The sequence below is a fragment of the Elephas maximus genome, chromosome 22 (genome assembly GCF_024166365.1).
Source record: "Elephas maximus indicus isolate mEleMax1 chromosome 22, mEleMax1 primary haplotype, whole genome shotgun sequence".
Lineage (NCBI taxonomy): Eukaryota > Metazoa > Chordata > Mammalia > Proboscidea > Elephantidae > Elephas > Elephas maximus.
In genome coordinates, this window is record NC_064840.1 from 25,057,136 (window position 1) to 25,073,320 (window position 16,185).

Sequence of the window (16,185 nt, forward strand, 5' to 3'; positions counted from 1 at the left end):
CAGAGGGCTCCATTACTCCAACCTCTCTTTCTCTCGCCAACTGGTGCCCATTCCCTGGTTAAGTAAACTGGTACATCCACATAACATAAGGCAACTAAAAATGATACTTGTGTAAAAAAATTACCTACATGGGAAATTTTAATTACATAATGTTAAGTAAAAAAAGCAGGGTATAAAATTATATACACATTTGAACATACTGTATGGTATCAAAATGTTAAAAATATGTGGAAATATTGGAAAAGAGGGCCAAAAATATTAACTGTATTTTTCTCCAAATAGTGGAATTATAGGCAAATTTCTGAAGCTTTTTTTTTTTTTTTTTTTAAATAATATTGCATTGTGCTTTTGGTGAAGGTTTACATAGCAGTTTAGGTTTCCGTTCAACAATTTCTACACACAAATTGCTCAGTGACATTGGTTACATTCTTCACAATGTGTGAACATTCTCATTATTTCTGTTCTGGTTGTTCTGTTTCCTTTAATGTAGTTTCTCTGTTCCCTTTCATTCTAATCTTTGTTTTAAAGCAATTGTTGGCCATTTAGCCTCATATAGGTGATTTTTTAAGGGAGCACAGTACTTACAGGCAATATTCATTATTTTTTTTAGCCAATTTGTTATTTATCTTTTTTTTTTTTATTGTGCTTCAGCAGTTAAGTACTACAGCTGCTAACCAAGAGGTCAGCAGTTTGAATCCACCAGGTGCTCCTTGGAAACTCTATGGTGCAATTGTACTCTGTCCTATAAGGTCACTATGACTTGGAACCAACTTGACGGCAGTGAGTTTGGTTTTTTTTTTTTTTTTGGTTTTTAAATGAACAAAAATCAAGTCAGTCTCTCGCACAGAAACTTACATACACCTTGCCACCTACTCCCAATTGCTCACCCCCTAATGAGACAGCCCACTCCCTCCCTCCACTCTCTTTTCTAAGCTTTTTTTTTTAACACTTACCTGTACTTTCCACTTCTTTCATAGTGAGTACTCTCTTGCTACTTTAATATTCAGAAAAAATAAGGAAAAAAACGTTAAAGGACTCCTACCTTCAGATCTCAGTAGGAGACAAAAAAGAATCTAAGGAAATGCACTCTAAGGTAGGAATTATCTTTAGCATAATAATTCTCTGAGATTACGGCATTTTAAAATTTTATTGCTTCTTTTTTATCCCTAAGTGTTGCAAATGGTTTGCCATTGACTGCTAACCTAAAGGTTAGAGGTGTGAACCCACCCAGTGGTACCTCGGAGGACAGGCCTTGCGATCTGCTTCTGTTAAGATTACAGCCAAGAAAAGCCCTATGCAGCAGTTCTACTCTAAAATACAGGGTTGTCATGAGTCAGAATCAACTCAATGGCAACTAACATAACATTCACATGGCTCAAAATTCAAAAGGATATGGACTAAAAAGTCTCTCTCCCATCATCCATGACACCCAGTCAACCTGCTTCCCACCTTGGAAACAAATGGTCCTAGACTGTATCTTTAGGATAAATTCTAAATATAGAACTGCTGGGTTAAAGGGTATCTTTATTTTTAATTTTGATAGATAGTGCCAAAACACCCTCCAAAAAGTATCTGCCAATTTATACTCTGAAGCAATACCTATGAGTGCTTGTTTCCCCCCATCCTTCCCAATGACATGTATGTTTTCAAACAAGAAAATGAGAAATATAGCATAATTTTTGGCAGTTTGGAAAGATATTTTAAATTCACTAACAGATTCACTAATTAGTTATCGCGGCCTACTATATTCCACGCACAATTTCCAGATGTGACAAATATTTGAGTGGAGATTCTAGGAGCAGCTGTTCTTGCTTTTTCAGTCTTCTCTTCTACTATTTCTGAATCCAAAGGCTTTTTTATTTTAAGCTCCAATGATTTTTCTTAAAGATTACTAGGTTTCATAAGAAAGGGTGAAACGCAATTTGGACTATCACTGGCATGAACTTTTTTTTTTTTTTTTTGAGGTTGCACTAACTGTATTAAATGATTTTGAAAGATTTAACATTTTTATAATATGAAGTTGTCCCACCCAGGAACTATTCAGATCTTCTGAACAACAGGTTTTCTAAGGCTTCTATGATTTTCATAGTTCTCTTTAAAGAAGTCTTTGTTAAAGCTGAGTCGTGGATACTTTATATTTTTGCTTGCCATTATGAGTGTTATCTTTTTTTTTAATAATTTTTATTGTGCTTTAAGTGAAAGTTTACAAATCAAGTCAGTCTCTCACATATAAACTTATATACACCTTACTACATACTCCCACTCTCGCCCTAATGAGTCACCCCGCTCCCTCCTTCCAGTCTCTCCTTTCCTGACCATTTTGCCAGTTTCTAACCCCCTCTACCCTCCCATCTCCCCTCCAGACAGGAGATGGCATGAAGTTTTAAGAGTCATTGAAGAAGCTGCCTTTTGTTGTCACTTGCTCTTCACCTTCTTATGGACTTTCATCCTTAAAAACTAGCAATGACACAGAAGAACCTGATGGCACTGGGTTCAAATCTCAGCTCTACCGTTTATTCTATGACTTTAGACAAGTTATTTTGTCTCTGAGCCTTTGTTTAAAAAAAGAAAAAAATCTGTGAAAATGGAGCTATTACCTCCCCCACAGGATAGCTATAAAGATTAAAGAGACAAAAGCAAGGTTACTTAAGTGCTCAAGAATTGTTAATTCCTCCCCCTTGTAAGGTCTCTGGGTACACTGAAGGTGTATTGCTTCTTTATATTCCCCAAGAGCTATGTAATCAACAAGTACTTGGTTAATTTGCTGAATGAATGAGTCACAACTTCCCTTTCTGAATGAGTATTGTCTATTGAAGGCAAAGTCCTGAGACATCAGAACTTAATGTTTATGTCTTGAAGGGAAATCTAGAATGAGACAATTAGTTTGATCCAGACAAAATCAGATTCTCCCCCAAAGTATTAAAATCAGGGGCATTTGTTGCTATATTTATTATCACTCTGAATAACATTAGCTAACACTTACTCAGCTCTTCACATGAATTATCTCATTTAATCTTTACTCAGAGGTAAACACTATTGTATCATCATTAGCATCCCTGGGATGAGGAAGTTAAAACTCAGAATAGTTAGGTCACTTGCCTACAGTCACAGAGCCAGTCAATGGGAAAGTTTCCCAATTCCCAAGCCAATGTGCTTCACAAACAGGACCCGAATGATCTCCTCAAGCCCAGGTCCAGTTTCCAGGTGCCTTACTCAGCTCAGAACCAGGCACCTCAGGAACACCTCATAAATGCGTGCAAGTTAATGGACCTGAAGCACACGAGTACTTAAAATAGCACAATTCACTATAAGTCAATCTAGTCAACTAAAGTTGTGGAAAATCAGTATCCTAATCTTCAGTGATTACGTTTTTCAGAACTGGAAATGTTACACAACTGTTTTAGAGTCAGAATTTTTTTTTTTTGTAAGAAGTACCGCCCAAAACTCTTGAGTAAATGGAAAAAAAAATCAAGGATCAGCAACAAGAAAAAAGTTCAAGTCAGGTCAGGTCAGGTTTTCCCAAGTTGGTGCCTACCTCTTGAAATGATACTCCTCACCAAGAGAATTATCCACTGAATTCTAGTGAGACACTTCCTAGAGGCATCGGTACAGTGCCAGACACAGAGTAGATAAATGTTCAATAAATATATGACAATGAATGACAGGGATCTGACAATTTCAAGTCACACCAATACAGCTGGGGAAAACACTTGATCAAAGAAAAGATCTCCAGACTGGGCAGATTCTGGTGAAGGTGAAGGCCTGTGGGTTTCTCCAATAACACAGTGAAAGAAGCAATTCGGAGACCTAATCTGAGTCTTAGCTCTGCCACCCACTAAGCCGGTGTCCTCATCGGCACATGGGCACATAATAATTCCTACCCTGCCTTTGTTACCAGAAAAGTTTACAAAATGAGAGTTTTGCTTCTGTTTTTATGCAGTCAGTAAAACCACATTAATTCAGATTCTATAATATCTCAATTCAGATTTTTTAACTTAGGTAGAGCTAAAGACACCTAAAATACTCTGAAGGTAAAATATAAAAAGAAAATAAGGTTGACAAGATTTAACCAATGGAGGAGAAAACTTTCTAAGCATTTAATAACATATAATCGACAAAAACGATGATCTCACCCTTCCTTTCAATTGGAGATTCTAAGGAGGGCATCAGAAGAGCATTAAGATATACCAATCACGGTTAAAAATAATAAAACTAAACTACCACTACTTAGAATTTATTGTAGACTATTTTTTTATATGTTTACAAATCAGGCTTATGTCCCAAGCTACCTCCATTAATTGTGTTTACTGTCAGTTTGGCAAATATTCAGAGAATGCCAAACACCAGGCTCAACAACAAAAATAAATCAGACAAGGTTCTGGTTCCTACCCTCAAGGAGTCCATGGTCCACTCAGAATTTAACTTTTTTTTTTTTTTTTTTAAAGCTCCTCAACTGAGAAGTACCTGGGCAAAGGTATGTTAAGAAAAAACAAAAATTTTCCTGGGCTTTGCCCAACCAAAAAAACCCACTGCCGTCAGGTTGATTTCAACTCATAGTAACCCTATAGGACAGAGTAGAATTGCTCCATAGGGTTTACAAGAAGCAGCTGGTGGATTCGAACTGCAAACCTTTTGGTTAGTGGTCAAACTCTTAACCACTGTGCCACCAGTGCTCAAGGTCCATCACATTCAGAGAGCCGTTCATTTTTTTTTTCTTTTTTAATTGTGCTTTTAGTCAAAGTTCACGATTCGTCAGTTTCCCATACAAAAATTTATACACACATTGTTATGTGACCCTAGCTGCTCTCCCTATAATGTGACAGCACACTCCTCCTCTTCACCCTGTATTTCCTGTGTCCATTCAACCAGCTCCTGGTTCCCCTTTGCCTTCTCATCCCGCCTCCAAACAGGAGCTGCCCAGTCTCATGTGTCCGCTTGAGCTAAAAAGCACACTCCTCACCAGTATCATTTTATACCTTATAGTCCAGTCTAATCTTTGTCTGAAGAGTTGGCTTCGGAGATGGTTTTAGTTTTGGGCTAACAGATAGTCCGGCGGCCATGTCCTCTGGGGTCCCTCCAGTCTCAGTCAGACCATTAAGTCGGTCTTCTACTAGAATTTGAAATCTGTATCCCACTTTTCTCCTGCTCCATCAGGGATTCTCTGTTGTGTTCCCTGTCAGGCCAGTCATTAGTGGTAGCCAGGCACCATCTAGTTCTTCTGGTCTCGGGCTGATGGAGTCTCGTTTATGTGGCCCTTTCTTTCTCTTGGGCTCATATTTTCCTCCGGTCTTTGATGTTCTTCATTCTCCTTTGCTCCAGGTGGGTTGAGACCAATTGATACATCTTAGATGGCCACTTGCTAGCTTTTAAGACCCCAGAAGCCATTCACCAAAGTGGGATGCAGAATGTTTTCTTCGTACACTTCGTTATAACAACTGACCTAGATGTCCCCTGAAACCATGGTCCCCAGACCCCCGCCCCTACTACTCTGTCCCTGAAAAGAGAGCTGATCATGTTTACAAGCCTCCGCCATGCACACAACAAGAAGTGCTTCTGTGGAGCAACTGGGAGAGTGTATATTAAATGGTTAGGTGCTATAGAGACTACCCTGGTGGGGGGGGGGTCAACCCGGTGATTGGTCCCAGAGGGGAACTGCCATCTCCACAGAAGCAGGCTCAATGACCATGAAAGTGTTGTTTCTGATCGTCATGTGTCCTTATGCCAAGTGGGGGACAACGGCCCACCCCTCAGGTGCTTTGTTCCCACTGATCAATGAAAGGAAGTGATGAAGCTATGTCATGTTCAGCAGATGTAAAGCGAAGACAAGTAGGGGCCATGAGAGCCACAAAGCAATTAGGCCCACATCTTAGAATTGTAAGCCAGAAGCCCCTTTGGTCCTTACTTTTAAAAACCACATTTCTACCCCACAAAGAACATGCTGAGAAGTCCCTCAGTGGCGCAAATGACTAAGCTGCTGGCTCAGCTGCTAACCAAAAGGTTGCAAGTTCAAGTTCACCCAGAGGTGCTTTGGACGAAAGACCTGGTGATCTACTTCTGAAAGAATCAGCCATTGAAAATCCTGTGGAGCAGTTTTATCACTGAGTCTCCATGAGTTACGACGGCAAATGGTGGAAGAACACGCCAAGTGCTTGTTATTCACATTGTCTATCTTACTGACTTACCGAGTAAGGGAATGGTTAGGTTAATGGATCTCTCTACAGACATTAGAATGTTTACAGAAGAGGCTGGCAAACACACGGAGACAGATCTATTTAGATGTTAATAGGAAAAAAAAAAAAAAGGACAGGATATAGAACTGTATACATTGAATGATCCCAACCATAAAAAATTTACCCATGGGGGAGTGGGGAACAGGAAGGAAATAAAGCAAATGTAACGAAGGCTCTCTATGGATACGGGAGCTAGGGACATTGGGATGTGTTTGTACGTGGGCGTGGGAGGAAGCTTTTCTGTATTTTCCAAAATGTCTAAAATGAACGCAAATTACTTTCACAATTAGAATTACTGAATTTGCTTATTTTTTAAGTACATGTCCTAGACTGATCTGGTTATAGCCAAAGCTGTGGGGTCAAGAGAGGCCTGGGCGCACTGGTAGCTCTGCCACCATGAGAAGCTGCCCAAGACCATTACCAGTCCAGAGCATTCCAAGTCACCACTGATTCTTCTACTCCTTGCCTGGGACCAGATGAACACCAGAGTAGCCCCAAACAGCAGGATCCCCTAGTGATCTGATCACATCTTGGATGATGTTCTAGTTTTTAGACTAAGTAGTACCCCTTTCACTTGGTCATGGCCACCCCAGCTCTGCATGGTCAGCAGTGGTTGGGGTTGAGCCAAGATCTGCAGAGACAGCAGTTTTAAATGGACAATTCACTCTGAGCTTCAGCATGTCTCAATCCAACTATATTCAGATCAGGGAGTTAATGGCATTGCCTCAGATTCTTCAAAGCAGCTCACTGAGTTACTTCAAGGGATTGCATGAGATCTGCAAACATGTACATGATGACAACCCAGTTACAAAATGGACAAAGGATTTGCATACATATTTCTCCAAAATGTTGGCTAACAATACTGAATATACCATGCACTGCCAGAAGAATGAACAAATCTGTCTTAGAAGAAGTACAGCCAGAATGCTCCTTAAAAGTGGGGTGGTGAGACTTTTATCCTCACTTTGGACATTTTCAGGAGAGACCAACCCCAGGAAAAAGACAGCATGGTTGGTAGAGGGTCAGCAAAAAAGAGGACGACACTCAACGAGAGGGACTGAAACAGCGGCTGTAACAAGGGGGTCAAATACAGCAATGACTGTGAGGATGGCACAGGATTGGACAGTGTTTTGTTCTGTTTGACACAGAGTCGGAACCAACTCAATGATGTACTTCTCCAGGGACTGGTCCCTCCTGGTAACATGCCGAAAGTACGTGAAACGAAGTCTTACTATCTTCGCTTCCGAGGAGCACTCTGGCCGTACTTCTTCCAAGACAGTTTTGTTTGTTCTTCTGGCAGTCCATGGTTATTCAATATTCTTTGCCAACACTCTAATTCAAAGGCATCAATTCTTCTTCGGTCTTCCTTATTCACTGTCCAGCTTTCATATGCATATGAGGTAACTGAAATCATCACTGCTTGGGTCAGGTGCACCTTAGGCCTGAAAGTGACATCTTTGCTTTTCAACACTTTGAAGAGGTCTCTTGCAACAGATCTGTCCAATGCAATACATCATTTGGTTTTGACTGCTGTTTCCACTCCAAAAAAAAAAACCCCAAAAATTGAAAACATAAGTTCAAACATAAGTTCAAAACACTTGTACATGGATGTTTATAGCAGTATTATTCACAATAGCTCAAAGGTGGAAGCAACCCAAATGTCCATCAACTGATGAATGGATAAACAAAAAGTGCTACATCCCTACAATGGAATACTATTCAGCCGTAAAAAGGAATGAAGCACTGATAAATACTACAACATAAACCTTGAAAACATTGTGCTTAATGAAAGAAGTCAGACACAAAAAGCCACATATTACATGATTTCATCTAGATGAAATGTCCAGAACAGGCAAATCCACAGAAACAAAGAAACAAAAAATAGATTAGTGGCTAGTAGGGGATAGAAGAAGCAGCCCTGATGATGCAGTGGTTAAACCACTCAACTGCTAACCAAAACTCTGGTGGTTCGAATCCACAAGCTGCTCTGTGGGAGAGAGATGTAGCAGTCTTCTTCTCTAAAGATTTATAGCCTTGAAAACTCTATGGGACAGTTCTACTCTGTCTTATAGGGTTGTTATGAGTAGAAATTGACTTGACAGCAGTTTTTTTGGTTAGGGGTAGGAGGGAAAAATGGGGAGCACCTGCTAATGAATGGGGAGTTTCTTTTTGGGGTAATAAAAATGTTCCGAAATTATATAGGTGGTGTCTTAGTCATCTAGTGCTGCTGTAACAGAATTACCACAAGCGGATGGTTTTAACAAAGAGAAATTTCACAGTAAGGTAGGCTAAAACTCCAAATTCAGGGTGTAAGCTCCAGGGGAAAGTTTTCCCTCTCTGTTGGCCTTCTCGTCAGTCTTCCCCTGGACTAGGAGCTTCTCCATGCAGGGACCCCAGATCCAAAGGACATGCTCTGCTCTTGCTTTCTTGGTGGTATGAGGACCCCGGTCTCTCTGCTCGCTTCTCTTTTACATCTCAACAGATTGCCTGAAGACACAATCCAATCTTGTAGATTGAGTACTGCCCCACTAACACAACTGCCGCCCATCCTCCCTCAATATTATAAAGACAGAGTTTACAACATATAGGAAAATCACACAATACTGGTCACACATTTTTTAGGGGACATAATTCAATCTATAACAGGTGGTGATGGTTCCACAACCTTGTGAATATACTAAGGACCAACGAATTATAAACCATAAAACGGTGAATTTTACTACGTATGAATTAAATCTCAATTAAAAAAAAATTGAAAGAAACTATAAAACAACTGGCCAGTCCTTTTCAAAAGTGTTAATCATGGAAGACAAAAAAAAAAAAAAAAAAAAAAAACCAAGGAACTGTCCCAAGTTGGAACAGACTAAGGAGACTTGACAACTAAATGTGATATGGGATCTTGGATTTGGTGCTGGAACAGAAAAAGGATGTAAGTGGGACAAGTGGTAAAATTAGAATTGTTGTTGTTAGGTGTCAACTTGGTTAGGCCATGATTCTCATATTATGTAATTATTCTCCATTTTGTGATCTGATGTAATTATCCTCCACTTCATGATCTGGTATAATTATCCTCCATTTTGTGACAAAATGTAATCGCATCCATAATGTGATCACCCAGTTATAAGCGGAGTTTCCCTGGGGGTGTGGCCTGCACCCTACATATATATATGGACATTCTGGCAAAGCTCTTGCTTGCTCTGGATACTTTTCCTGGCTTGTTATCATCTGATCTCTGGTTCTTGGGGCTTAAACCTGCAACCTGTCACCTGATCTGCTGACTTTGGAATTTGTCAGCTCAGCAGCCCTGTGAGCCACCAGCCTGCAGTCTGACCTGCTGAATCTAGGTTTGTCAACCCCTGCAGCTACATGAGTCAGAAGAAGCCTCCAGCCAACCTCTGACCCACAGACTTTGGGACTTGTCAGCCTCCACAACAGCATGAGCATTCCCTGAGATCTCTCTCTCTCTACATATATATATGTATATATGTATGTATGTATGTATACATACTTCCACTGGTTTTGCTTCTCTAGAGAATCCAGCTTAAGACAGGTGCCGTCGAGTCGGTTCCAACTCATAGTGACCCTATGTACAACGGAACGAAACAATGTCTGTCCTGCGTCATCCTCACAATTATTGTTATGCTTGAGCCCACTGCGGCAGCCACTATGTCGATCCATCTCATTGAGGGTCTTCCTCTGTTCCACTGACCTTCTACTTTACCAAGCATGATGTCCTTCTCCAAGGACTGGTCCCTCTTCAATAACATGTACAAAGCAAGTTAAGACGAAGTCTTGCATTCCTCGCTTCTAAGGAGCATTCTGGCTGTACTTCTTCCAACATACACTTGTTCATTTTTCTGGCAGTCCATGGTACGTTCAATATTCTTTGCCAACATCATAACTGAAAGGCATCAATTCCTCTTTGGTCGTCCTTACTCATGGTCCACCTCTTGCATGCATATGAGGCAATTGAAAATACCATGGCTTGGATCAGGCACACCTTAGTCCTCAAAGTGACATCTTTGCTTTTCAATACTTTAGACAGATCATTTGCAGCAGATGTGTCCAATGCAATACAACATTTGATTTCTTGGCTGCTGTTTCCACGGGGGTTGATTGTGGATCCAAGTAAAATGAAATCCTTGACAACTTCAATATTGTCTCTGCTTATCATGATGTTGCTTACTAGTCCAGTTGTGAGGATTTTTCTTTTCTTTACGTTGAGGGGTAATCCACATTGAATGCCGTAGTCTTTGATCTTCATCAATAAGTGCTTCAAGTCCTCTTCGCTTTCAGCGAGAAAGGTTGTGTCACCTGCATATTGCAGGCTGTTAATGAATCTTCCTCCAGTGTTGATGCTGTGTTCTTCATCTCGTCCAGCTTTTCGGATTACTTGCTCAGCATACCGACTGAATAAATATGGTGAAAGGATACGCCCTGAGACACACCTTTCCTGATATTAAAACACGAAGTATCCCCTTGTTCTGTTTGAACAACTGCCTCTTGGTCTATGCACAGGTTCCGCATGAGTACAATTAAGTGTCCTGGAATTCCCATTCTATGCGATGTTACCCATAATCTGTTATGATCCACAGAGTCAAATGCTTTGCACAGTCAATAAAACACAGGTAAACATCTTTCTGGTGCACTCGGCTTTCACCCAAGATTCACTTGACATCAGCAATGATATCCCTCGTTCCACATCCTCTTCTGAATCCAGCTTGAATTTTTCGCAGTTCCCTGTCAATGTACTGCTGCAACTGTTTTTGAATGATCTTCAGCAAAATTTTACTTGCGCATGATAGTAATGATATTCTTTGACAATTTCCATGTTCTGCTGGATCACTAATCTCTTCCAGTCGGTTGGCCAGGTAGCTGTCTTCCAAATTTCTTGGCATAGTTGAGTGAACACTTCCAGTGCTGTGTTTGTTTGCTGAAACATCTCAATTGGTACTCCGTCAATTCCTAAAGCCTTGTTTTTCGCCAATGTCTTCAGTGCAGCTTGAATTTCTTCCTTCAATACCATCGATTGTTGGCCATATGCTACCTCCTGAAATGGTTGAATGTTGACCACATCTTTTTGGTATAGTGACTCTGTATATTCCTTCCATCTTCTTTCAGTGGACCCTGCATCATTCAATATTTTGCCCATAACCAAAACCATAGAATCCCTCAATATTGTAACTTGAGGTTTGAATTTTTTTTCTTTCTTTCAGCTGGAGAAATGCTGAGTGTATTCTTCCCTTTCAATTTTCTAGCTCCAGGTCTTTACACATTTCATTATACTTTGTCTTCCCAACCCACCCTTTGAAATCTTCTGTTCAGCTCTTTTATTTCATCATTTCCTCCATTCTTTTTAGCTACTGTATGTTCAAGAGCAGGTTTCAGAGTCTCTTCTGATATCCATTTTGGTCTTTTCTTTCTTTTTAATGACCTTTTGTTTTCTTCATGTATCATGTTCTTGGCATCATCTCACAGCTCGTCTGGTCTTCAATCTCGTGTTCAATGTGTCAAATCTACTCTTAAGATGGTCTCCAAATTCAGTGGGATATAGTCAAGGTCATACTTTGGCTCTCGTGGACTTGTTTTAAGTTTCTTCAGCTTCAACTGAACTTGCATATGAGCAACTGATGTCTGTTCTGCAGTCAGCCCCTGGCCTTGTTCTGACTGATGATATTGAGCTTCTCCATCAGCTCTTTCCACAGATGTAGTTGATTTGATTCCCACGTATTCCATCTGGTGAGGTCCACAGGTATAGTCAGCATTTATGCTGTTGAAAAAAGGTATTTTCAATGAACAGGTTGTTGATCTTGCAAAATTCTACCATGCAATCTCCGGTGTCGTTTCTATCACCAAGGCCATATTTTCCAACTGCTGATTCTTCTTCGTTTCCAACCACAAGTAATTATCAACGCATCTTGACTGCATGTTTGATCAATTTCAGACTGCAGAAGTTGGTATAATAAAAAAAATAAACTTCAGTCTCTTCATCTTTGGCATTACTGGCTGATGCGTAAATTTGAACAATCATCGTATTAACTGGTCTTTCTTATAGGCACATGGATATTATCCTTTCACTGATAGCACTGTACTTCGGAATAGAAAAAATTAGAATAAGGTCTATAAATTAGCTAGGAGTGTACTGATGTCAATTTCCTTGTTTAAATAATTTTATTATGGTTATGTAGGAAGCTGGGTAAAGGGTATACAAAAAATTTGTGTATTATTTTTGCAACTTTTTTTAAATCTAAAATTATTTCAAAATAAAGACTTTAAAAAAATTGTACCTGATACAGGTCAGCAGTCATCAATTTTTTTTCTGGAAATGGCCATATAGAAAATACTTTAAACTTTGTGGGCTGTATGGTCTTTGTGACCACTGCTCAACTCTGCTGTTGTAGCATTAAAGAAATCAAAGGCAATATATAAATGAATGGGAGGGGCTGTGTTCCAGGAAAACTTTTATTTATGGACACTGATACCTCATTTTCCTATAATTTTCACATATCATGAAATATTATTCTTCTTTTGATTTATTCCCCACCATTTAAAAATGTAAAAACCATTTTTAGCTCACAGGCCATGCAAAAACAGTGGGGTCACATTTGTCCCACAGGCTGTAGTTTGCATACCGCTGGTCTAGGTGAGAACTGGCTAATGTGTGCTTCATTTAAAAAGCAAGAGTGTTTTACTCAAATAAGTTTGACAGTATTAAACAAGGTTAAACACATTTCTTTATTGCAAAACTTCTCAGTGCCTTTAATATGGTACTATAAACTGAGAAATTTCAAGAAGGGATAATAGTACGTAGCTTTTCCCGAACTTATATTTACCACAGAACCACCTTTTCAGCAGCATATCTTCAGATTAGTGACCTGAAGAGCACACTCATGAAAATGTTAATTTAGGTACTTCTTTAAAAAGGAAACCTTTAGATTAAGAAGTTTTAAACACTTATCTCCCAACCACCAAATTAAGATCATTTCACCTGGCACCTGGATAGTATCTGAACAAGCATTTCACAACTGTTTTTAAACATGGGAAACACACACAAACAAGCAGATAAACACAGGCAGGAAGTCTTGGCTCAACTCCGACCTTTTCTTTTTTTGCATGTCAGCAGAATTGAGTCGTAACATGGATTCTCGGCTCCATAGGGCAACTTATGCATTCTTAACCACTCTAACAGACTTTTAAAAAGTGAACTACTCTGAATTCTGCAGATCACAAAATAAGGAACTCTGGTGTCCGATTAGAAAACTAAAGTTATATCAGAAGTACTATCTGCAGATTACACACTAGCGACGATGAACTGGCCGGTTAAGTCCGTAAGAGGACAGGTTTCATATGCTGGATGAAAAGTTAGCCAATAGACTGCAAAAACTCTCTGTCTGCACAACATCTATACAACACACACTGCTGGTGAGAGGATTAAGGAAGGATTTATGTCTGAGGGAGGAGAAGGCTGGCCTGCACAATCTCAAAGTGTCCTTCCAACTGAGACTTCTCCACTCTGTAACCCAAAGAGTTCACTGGCTTTACCTGATCAAACACAAAATCTTAAGGGGGCACTTCCAAGGTGTCCTAAGAAAATAAACTATTAAACGATGGAGATGGGGAACTGCTTAGTTATTTGTTCAACAAACATTTAAGGAACCCCTATGAGATGTTGAGCCATTCCAAAGTCCCTGAAAAGAGGGATGGTGCAAAGAATAAGCAGGCATAGATTACATAAGGCCAGACCCACTGGCTTTACTCCCAGGGTTGGGGGTCATCCAAGAAAAAGAGGCAGAAAAAAGAAGTCACATGTACTTTGAGGGTAGAGTCAGCACCAGAAAGGGTCAAAATAACTACTTAGAATCAGAGACTTTCAAGGTGGAAAAAACATCCACCTAATGCCTACACACCTCCTGAACAGGGAGTCACTACCTCTTGAGGCAATCTATTCCATTGCTGCTCACCTCTGATGGTTCTTCCATTAAGTGCTTCTATTAAGTCAAAATCTTCTCTTCCTGATACTAGTTCTGCCTCCTTCAGTCCCAAAGAAGTGGAAGCCCTCCTTGACATAAAACCTTTTGCTTTTTAACGACACTTCCTCCCTTCCAGTGCACTCTTTGCTGGGCTAACCATTACAATTCTTTCAAGATCCTGAACAGGCTCTAGCTGCCTCAAAGCGAAGAATGAATCCTTGTACTCCCAGCAAGAAAGCACCTAATATTAGTGGGTTTCAAACATGAGTACGTATAGGATTCCCACGACTCTTATCCAGATTCTAAACCAGAGGTTTTATGTGAGGCCCAGGAATCTGCATTTTAAAACACGCATCCCGGGGGATTTTGAAGCAGATGGTGTGAGAATCATATTTTGACGAGTAGTACCCCGTTTTACAAATGAGAAAGCCGAGGCCCAGCACAGGAAGGAGATTTGGCCCAGAACACACAACTGACTGTAGGTGGCGAAGTCTCCAACACAGGTCTCTGACTCCCAGTCCAACTCTGTTCACCACGTTTCCTAGCCTCGGCCTCTATACTAGGGCAAACGCGTTAAAAGCAACCCCACGGTGAGACAGGAGGTCCCGTGCGGGGGTGGAAGGGCGCGAAGGGAGTTAGGGTCAGTCCCTGTCTGGAAGGGAGCGCTGGAGGGAGTCTCTCCCCTTCTTCGGGACGGAAAATCAAGACGCTAGCCCCATTTCCTTCCGAGGCAGAAGGCCCAGGGCATGGCCGTGCTTGTTGCCTCCGAGTTCCGGGTCTCAGGTGCCACAGCCCGTGGGCCCCAGGAAGGCAGAACCCGGTCCCACGTCCCCGGCTCCCAGCCTCGCCAGGCCCGCCACCCCAGACCCTCACGTACCTGCCTCCGCGCACCTAACGCCGCCTAGGCCACTCCACCCTGTCGGCCTGTCGGCTGACCTGCCAGTCAACCGGCCAAGGAGTCCGTGTGGCAAGACCTTCGACCCCACCTACGCGAACTCTAGTCACCTGACTCGGAGCCGCCCCTCTTAAGGACTTCCGGCCGCGACCGGAAAAGGTTGGTCCGCTGCGCCGTTCTCGGGTCTAGGACCCGGATCTAAGGTTCCGCCTGCGGACGGGAAGCGGTTAGCTTTTCGAAGCGCTAGAGTAGGGGTTCTTTGAAGAAGAGACTGATAACCAGAGCTAGGGCAAGGAAAGTGTGGAATGAGCTTGTTCCATCAGAATTTAAGGAGGTGTTCTTAGAATAATAGGCATATGTCAAAGGACACAAGCAAACTCGAAGAGGATCCCACTGGCCAAATTGGGACAATTTTAGCATCAAAATACATAATGATAGTAATGGAATATAGCTAATTGAACAAAATAGTAATTCATGAGTCTTTGCTGACATAAAGAAGTGAATAAATAAATAAATGGAGAAGACGGTAAAACTCTATAGTAGAATGCCAACTAATAAACATGATAGAGAACCAACAAATATCCTAAAGGAATAGGTTATTTAGACTGTAAAAGTGTCTCCCATAAATTACTTATTAACTACAAAAGGAAAGTATTAGTTTTACAGAGGTGTAACCTAGTGGGAAGAAACCCGGGTGGCGTAGTGATTAAGAGTTTGGCTGCTAATCAAAAGGTCGGCAGTTTCAATCCACCAGGTGCTCCCTGGAAACACTATGGGGCAATTCTACTCTGTCCTGTAGGGTTGCTATGAGTCGGAATGGACTCCACGACAACGGTTTTGGTTTTTGGTTGACACAGTGGAACAAATGATCAAAGTAATGGACGTTAAGATTACCAGGAGTTCAAGTAGAGATCACGTGCCTCTGAAAACAATGCACTGAGAAGGACAGAACATCTCTTCTGCCAAAAATGTCTAACTTGAACCTTAAGAGGAAGCATTAGATAAACGCACATTGAGGGAGATTCTACAAAATAAGTAACATGTACTCTTCAAAAATGTCAGTGTCATTACAGACAGAGAAAGGCTGTGA

At 40.9% G+C, this 16,185-nt stretch overlaps 1 protein-coding gene across 1 annotated transcript in view; it reads right to left on the minus strand.

Annotated features, from left to right (window-relative positions):
- The window catches only part of RNF185 (ring finger protein 185), a 40,500-nt gene extending 25,252 nt beyond the window's left edge, over positions 1 to 15,248 (minus strand). Inside the window, exon 1 of the mRNA XM_049866216.1 lies at positions 15,078 to 15,248. The gene's annotated coding sequence lies outside the window, so the exon portion shown is untranslated. The remainder of the gene's footprint in view (positions 1 to 15,077) is intronic.
- Between the last annotated feature and the right edge of the window lie 937 nt (positions 15,249 to 16,185).